Raw genomic sequence first — 8,961 nt, 5'->3', positions numbered from 1 at the left:
GGACTGTGTTATTAGCTTTTCCCTGCCTGTACTGTTACCCTTTTGGAGTCCCTGTGTATGACCTGCCTGCCCCTGGACCCAGCTTCCTGCCTCCTGTGGTCCTTGATTAATAAACACCTGCTGCGCCCTRCGCTTAAAACCACCACTGTCTCCMATCGTACTCATTACAGTTCTCCTGCAWCAGGGTTATAAAATTAAGATCCTACATCTGTACTCCATCTGTTCTGTGTAAAATGCTGTCTCATGTAAAWGTTTTGAGTAGCATAAAAAACGGAAACTGGTATTTTGAGTTGACTTTGATTTGAATTAGACTTGAGTCAATGGACAGGAAGATCATGTTCAGCTCATGTGGAGCACCAGCTCTGACATAAGGCAAGACAGGTGGCACTGGTATTTRTACTCCTCCGGACACTCAAAAACCACCCTCTTGAATATTTGGAATATCATTCAAACAGGTTTATACAGATTCAATATCTGTGTTTTTAACACCCAGGTGGATAAGCTTGTCAAGAGTTTACTCATAAATCAATGTCTCAGAATGTGTTCAAAGTAGACACGCGGTAATGCAACAGATGTCGGATCTGTAACGATCGTCTTCGGGAGMAAGAGAGGAGGACCAAAGCGCAGCGTGGTAAGTGTTCATGTCTTTAATAAAAATCCAAAAACTGAACACAGGAACAAAAACAATAAACGATGTGATCAAACGAAACAGTACCGTGTGGCGACAAACACTGACACGGAAACAAACACCCACAAACCAAAAGTGAAACCCAGGCTACCTAAGTATGATTCTCAATCAGGGACAACGATCGACAGCTGCCTCTGATTGAGAATCATACCAGGCCGAACACAAAACCCCAACATAGAAAAACACACATAGACTGCCCACCCCAACTCACAGCACCTGACCATACTAAATAAAGACAAAACAAAGGAAATAAAGTCAGAACGTGACAGGATCTTAATTTGAGCCAGTTTTCTACAGCAGGAAAATAATTCTGCAGCAACAGGAAATGTTTATTATGTGGATTATAATCAATGTGTCACGTTCCTGACCTGTTTTCTGTTGTTTTGTATGTGTGTGATGGTCAGGGCGTGAGTTTTGGGTGGGCATTCTATGTTGTGTGTTTCTATGTTGGTTTAGGGTTGCCTGGTATGGCTCTTAATTAGAGGCAGGTGTTTTGCGTTCCTCTAATTAAAGAGTCATATTTAGGTAGGTTGTTTCACTGTGTTCGTTGTGGGTGGTTGTTACCTGTCTCTGTGTTTGTGTTCTGCACCAGATAGGTCTGTATCGGTTTTCACGGTTTGTTGTTTTGTTTGTTGTTTGTAGTGTTCACTTGTCGTCAAATTAAACATGTTGAACACTAACCGCGCTGCACTTTGGTCCTCTCCTTCACCCCTGGAAGAAAGCCGTTACACAATGGACATTTCTTAGGAGTGATTCAAGTGTGAAATTTCAAAGTAGAAATTACCATCTTCAGAAGGCTTAAATACACTACACGTTTTAAATTGCCTGTATTGTAGGAAAGTWATCCTGCAACAGAGTGATCAAATTAAGATCCTACATGATTGTGTTCAAGTGCTTTTGAATTTGGAACAAGTCTTCAAATGATAAGATTTTAGCTAGCTTGATAAGCTTGCTAACATTGCTAATAATAAAGTTAGCTAGCTTGCTTAACATGTACGATATGGTCAGACTAGCTACATTATCCATATTGATAAGGTTGTAATTGTCAAAAAACGTAGTTGTCATCTTTTCGTTGAAAAGGTAAAAGGTCAGTGGTGAGATGTCACAACTCGGAAACTCGGGTAACAACATTTTCTCAGTTTCCCACTTCTAATTCCAACTTGGAGGGTCATTCAATAAACATTTCCCACTGGGAACTAGGAGYTACTGATAACTCCGATAGCACGTGAACGCGGCAACACTCATTACTCCTACTCACGAAATGTATCCATCTAACTACAGCCATCAAATCTGATACTGCCTCCTATTGGCTTTCTGAATGCCCAGGCCTACAACCTGTTATCTGTCCTCATTGGATGTCAACATTATGTCATAGTCCCTCATTGGTTGCCTTAATTTACAAAGGATCACACCGTACAAAGGTTTTTCTTATCTATCAACATGTAATAGCAGAACMCTTMCATTTTAATTCTACTGTTTGTCTACAACATGTAATAGCAGAACCCTTCCATTTTAATTCTACTGTTTGTCTATCAACATGTAATAGCAGAACCCTTCCATTTTAATTCTAATTCTAACTGTTGCGATCAACATGTAATTGCAGAACACTACTTTTAATTCTACTGTTTGTCTATCAACATGTAATAGCAGAACCCTTCCATTTTAATTCTACTGTTTGTCTATCAACATGTAATAGCAGAACCCTTCCATTTTAATTATACTGTACCTTTCACTGTAGAGGTTGTCCCACAACAAAGGTTGGCTAATTCTGCGACATGAAAGCACACTGGCTCACATGAGGGCCAGGAGACCCTCAAACAAACACACACACACCCACATACGCAGACACACACACAGACACACTCGCAGACACACTCACACTCATCCATCCCTATGTTAACCGGCTAATACTGATTGATGTGGATGATTGTAAGAAGTTCTAGAGAGGATCAGACTTACACATTCAGATCAGTTAATGGGATTTAAAGCTCTCCCTCCCTTCATCCTTCTCTCTTCCTCCACTCCACTCCTCCCTCCCTCCCAACTCTAATCGCTGTGTTGTGGTGTAAGATCAAGCTTGGTGGTGGTGGTGGTTTCTACTCCGTCACAGGAAACTCTCGCTTTCACTCTCCTGCTCCCTCTCCCTCGCTCTCTTCCTTCACTGTATATAAGTGTGGTGGGTGGATTGTGTGTCAGACAGAGTAAAGGAATGCCAGAGTGYGGGACAGATGGAGAGGGGCATAATCCCTGTGCCTCCCCCTGCATTTGCTGATAGTGATGGTCGCCATACGGAATCTACAGGTGAGAGATCTTTCTGATTTGTCATATTCTGACATAGCCGAACACACACACACACAAAAAACGTAATATAAAAGGAACAACACATAGCTTAGCAACTTTTTCAATGTTTTTAAACTCTAAGCTTTTACTAAACAGCTTTTCAACTTAGGTCAAAAGTTGTTGTAGAGGCACAACAGCAGCTTGACGTTTAGATAACGCAGGTGTTTTTTAAACCACTCTGCAGTGGCAGGAMGAGGTGGCCTTAAGGATGCCATTGTAGCATGGGAAAAGTTCTGTTTTCGGACCAGTCCAGGGGGTGTGTCTGACCTGGAAGGTTCACTCATACACTACTACACACTACAAGTCTGTCACCGTGCCTTAGACAGCTCTCGTTCCTACAACATCTTTTAATGTCTGGCGTCTTTGTTCATGCTCATACTTAATGCAAAAAAAGAGACATTTCAAAGTTCAAACAGGGAGGTAAGAGGTGAGAGCGAGGTTGGCGAGACAAGCGTTTTTTAACAGCGGAATTCAATGGCCATTTAATTTAGGGTTACAGATGTTTTCATCTTCTCGTCACACATTAAAAACAAAACAGTAACAATGCATCCTATGGGGTTGAAAATAAGAGTATTAACAATGGTCTCTGAGGAGAACGTTAGGTAACTAAATACCTGAGGGGATTTTGGCTCGTGGATAAAGCGCTTCTCTGGGATAATAGTGACGAGGGATGAGTTATGCCCCCGCACAAGCAGAGAGATGGGCCAGACACGCTGCCGGACTGACTGATTGTGTTGACAATGTTTCGGCTGCTTCCTGTAGGGAACAGTTCACCGCGGGGTAAAGGTACTGGCACAACCTGAGGTGTTGCGTTAATCTCTGTGTCTGTCTGCCACTCTCTCTCATCATGTGCTCTGTCTTACAAATACATTTAGCTATCTCTCTCTCTCTCGCTCTCTCTCTCTTTCTCCCTCTTTCTCTCTCTCTGTCTCTCTGTCCTCTACACCCTTTTTATCTTTCTCTCTATTTGTAATTGTTCTTGCTATCAATTTCTGTCTGTCTGTTACAATTAAATGTTATGTTTCCTTTCTCTGTCCTTGGGAAAACAAGATTGCTGTGGTCAGCGCATCAAATCACCAAAAGTACTGTCTTCATGGTTTCTCTTAGGTCACCCAGCTATTTTAGCCATCCAGCAGGGAACGATCCACCTCAAACCAAAAGAAGRCAGTATATTAGCTCAGAATTTCTCAATCCCCCCCTCTCAGTACCCCTGGTTATGCCGGGTGCTGCTCCAACCTAATTCAAAACTCGCAGTTTTAAATGAAGTGAAATGGRATAAACATCTCTAGTCACGATATCTCCTACWAATCACTTTAAGTTTACATTTCAGTTTACAGTGAGAGTTCGTGATCCAATAGACGTTCCAACACTCATGCTTCCGTATATAAACATGTAGTAAGATATACAGAGATGATTACACAGTGACTGTGAATCGTAGATGATATATCAGAGATATGAAATCAGCTTGTTCCAGCTTGTTGCTGTCAGCTTTTTTTGTATGCAGAAAATGAAGCTCTTTCGGTCTCACACAAAGACAAGAGTATGGTAGAAAGCCAGCTTAGTGCATAACTGGACAAATTGTCTGTTCATTTGGGGAAAATGGAGTCAATATTATTTGGTTCTAAGATTAGGCTAGGTAGATGTGCCATGGAAACCATATGSTTGATGTACTTGATGCCATTCCACCATTAGATTAAGAGTTGTMCTGGGCAGATCTAGTTTTTCTATACGGTAATGGTAGAGCATAACAAACTCCCGGCTGAGATAAAAACTGTTTCTGCCAGTCAAAGGTTCAAGCAGTCATGCAGGGCTTGGTTAATGATGTAAACCACCCTGCGCTAGTAAGTGACTTGCTAAGTGTGTATATTTGCCTATTTGCATATACAGTGGGGTCTGAAAGACATGCTAACCTTATTGTAATGGTGAGAGGTTAGCATAGCATGGGGGTATGGTCTTTGACCCTCTGTAACTTTCTCACTCATAATTATTCAGGATTCATTCAGGATTATCCATAATCATGGTACTGTAGCATCCACATTCACRTAGAAGTGTTCAGAAACATATTCTATTCTTGTAATAAAAGTGACTCCAAAATGACACAATACGTTATTTACCATGAATTTCTATTGGGCACAAAATAATCTGAAAACACAACCAAAACAAACTGTAAATGATCCAACATGTCACAACTTGATGTAGTCATTACACACTAGGAATATGGGAGCAATACTACACTTCTGACTACTTTATTTATAAGAATCAATCATTTGGACCCATACTTTTTGGAGAAAAACAATATTTACATGTAAACAAAAATCTCTTTCTCTGAGCATTTGTGTAAGTCTAAAATAATATAATTTCACCCATTTGTTTGACAAMGCAATATAGCTCCGTATTTCAATTATTWATTTTATACAGTCACTATTGCTCATCTTTATCAAGGGAGTCAATCATTTCAGACCCCCCTATATATGTAAATATTTGGACAATGTTGCCCATGACACTTGTTTTTAGCCCTGCTGCCCTTGTCAACAAAGGGGACCACAATGGAAACAAGTATTTTGACTTTACTGTGTTAAGATCCTCGACAGTATTTGGTATATGTATCTTTCGCCGAGTGTAACACGTTTATGTATTTTAAATTGTAAAAATAAATGAAATGTAATTGGCTAGAAGAGATACGTATTACTTTTAGAAGTTGTTTATGTTGGTCAGAAGGGTTCCATGTAAACCACAGTCATCAACAAACTCTTATCTTAATTGCTACCAGATAGGGATGTGGGTTCTGGGCAGTGAAGTTAAATCATTCAATCTGAAAGTYCGCCAAACTTATATGCTCTTTCCGATACATAAAATCTGTGGTTRCTTCCTCTTGGAAAATGGCTTTTTATGATGTTATATCATACAAAAACATCTACAAACGGCATTGAATTGCACTTATTCAAATATGATKAATTCTCTCACCAAAATGTCTAAACTGGTTGCACTTAGTGTCAATGTTAGTGTTAGTAAATATTTCTGATCATTAACACAGATAATGTACAGTACATTTAAACAACTAATATTTATTATACCCATTCATTTTATAGTCTAAAACAAACTGTACTGAAAACAGTTTGTACCAACAGTACCTAATATACAGTAAAGTTAACCCATGGGGCTTGCTGAAAAGGAATAGACTGATTTCACAGGATGTGGTTCATCTCTCCCCCTCTTGGTTATACACTAGACACCAGAGCCTCAGAAAAAAKGGTATTTCAGCTTTTAGCCAGGCATTTTCCACTCAATAACATAAACACCAAGGGACTCCTCTGTTGTCCTTCATCCCCCCTATTCCCCGCCATGCGTCACACACGCACACACTCACTCACACAGTTCAACCTTCTGATTCTGTAACTTATAATGTTGAGATACATTGTTAGTTCCATAAGTGTGGTGTCTGTCTGAAGGAGTCTGTATGTCTGGAAGCATGTTCACAGGAGGCTGCTGAGGGGAGGATGGCTCATAATAATGGCTGGAATGGAGCAAATGGAATGGCATCAAACGCATGGAAACCATATGTTTGATGTATTTGATGTCATTCCACAAATTCCACTCCAGCCATTACCACAAACCCGTCCTCCCCAATTAAGGTGCCACCAACCTCCTGTGATGTACAGCAGACTGAATCAGGAGTCTACATTGATCCCCATCTCCCTGCAAGATTTCAAACATCATTCAGAGAAAGTGGTTTCCCTCATCAGCTGAAACGGAAAGCCCCTTTTAAGTGCCAGACATTATATACTGCTGAATTTCAACTTTAGCAAAGGCTGTCTTTGAAATTTGAAAGCAGCTYTTTCTCACAAAATGTTTACCGAAAAATACTTGAGGAAAGTGAAACTACATGGAAGTAATGGCAAAGAAAAACAAWTGACAGTGTAAAAAAGACACCATACATTAATGTCGATGGGGGGATTTAAATGTCAATGTAAATTAGGTGTACCCATACAAGGATCCGACCATCACCCAATCAACYCTTAGTGTAATAGTCTGGGTGTAGCTGGTGCAGAGGAGTCAGGCGCAGGACAGCAGAGATGAGTAACACAAGTAACTTTACTCAAATATTACAATAACATGTCGTAATACYGAGCYCACAATAACGGACCGAACATACATAAAACAATCACGCACAAAAACCATGCGGAAAACARAGGGTTAAATAATGAACATGTAATTGGGGAATTGAAACCAGGTGTGTAAAACAAAGTCAAAACAAATGGAAAATGAAAAGTGGATCGGCGATGGCTAGAAGGCCGGTATCGTCGACCGCCGAACGCCGCCCGAACAAGGAGAGGGACCGACTTCGGCGGAAGTCGTGACACCGAGCCCAGGGATCATCAACTAGATTCAGCCAGATTTCACAAATTAAAATCACTTGGAGCTGATTTCCTTGTGTTTTTACAGTTTTTTATGTCCAACAATGAAAATTCAACAGAGAACTTTGGGGGCCAAATAAAACCACCCGCGGGCCGAAGGCCGCCAGTTGGGGAACCCTGCGCTAGCCCCTACAGAGAGGGGTGGAAGGAAGGACGTTTCTGTGGTTAAACACAAAGCACCTGTATGTGTCACTGTGACTTGTTGAAGTTTCATTATGCCTTAAGCTCAGTAACAGTGGAAGTTAGACACCCAACCCAGCTAGCTGTAAAACTATATGAGATAAAGGGGGAGATGACAGAAACACTGAACGTATGGTCTCAGAGTATAACAGACATTTAGGGTGAGACTTCAGAAGAGGACTTTTTTAAAAACAGTATCTTCAAATCACAATGTTATCCTTATGATCATCAAATAAGGAAAGCTGAGATCTTAGTTGTCAGAAGTTGAAGAATTAACAACCACATACTGTATATATCTATCAAAGGATRTATTGAGAAGATGTACTGTACATTATCAAGACAATGTGAATCCGCCTTTATCCCTCTTCAAAGGATGTGGAGAAATGATTTAGGTACGGATTTTGATGAGGTATGGCTTAAGATCTGTAATAAGATACGATACCCATTTACTTGTTTGAATATTAAGGAATCAAACTACAAATWCATTTTAAAGTTTTACTTTTGTAAGTATGTTTCCAGACACCTCACCAAATTGCCTGAAATGTAAGACCAAAAAAGGAACTATTTTGCACGTATTTTGGCAATGCAATATGCTAATGCTTTTCTGGTGTTTTATTCATACATATGCAGATCATTTTTTATATAAAATTGGTATAATCTGCAAGCCTTTTCCTCCTTAATCAAATGCCAAATATTAAGCTTGACTCAGACAAGACAAGGTTGCTGATAACTATTTCATACTTTGCAAAGAAATGTATTCTTATGTGTTGGAACAACAAAAACCCACCCACTTTGCAATTGTGGTTAAAACAAGTTGCAGATTTTTTAGCATTAGATAAATATACAATGAATTTACAAAATCGTGGTCCCACATTCCTGAAAGTATGGTCTCCTCTACTGTCCTTTATTTGAAAAAGTTTTCAAAAGATGTTTGGGCTTCCTGAGACACAGCAACTATCATTGTTTCGTAGAAAGATAGGGGAAAAATATATGCTACTATTTGTCTCCAAATGATAATGCTAACTGTACATTAACTGCTGATAATTGTACCTGCTGCTATTTGGTATTGGATTGTGTTTTATTTATATATAATGTATGTGATATTTTTTTATTCATTTTTATAAAAAATAACAAAAAAATAAAAAAATAAAGCGGACTTTAGTTTATTCTTCGGATATTTGGGTGAAACAATTTTTTCAACCCAAGACCAAGATAAGAGGGTTGACAGAGGGGGGGCTGGGGCATTCAGCCGATGACATTAGTACTAACTGTGGCTTGGGCGTTGACTTATCCATCTATAAGCGGGAGGTTAGAAATTGTACACCGTAACACATTGTT

This window comes from Salvelinus sp. IW2-2015, linkage group LG4q.1:29 (assembly GCF_002910315.2).
Source record: "Salvelinus sp. IW2-2015 linkage group LG4q.1:29, ASM291031v2, whole genome shotgun sequence".
Taxonomy (NCBI): Eukaryota; Metazoa; Chordata; class Actinopteri; order Salmoniformes; family Salmonidae; genus Salvelinus; species Salvelinus sp. IW2-2015.
Note: the sequence above shows the minus strand (reverse complement) of the source record.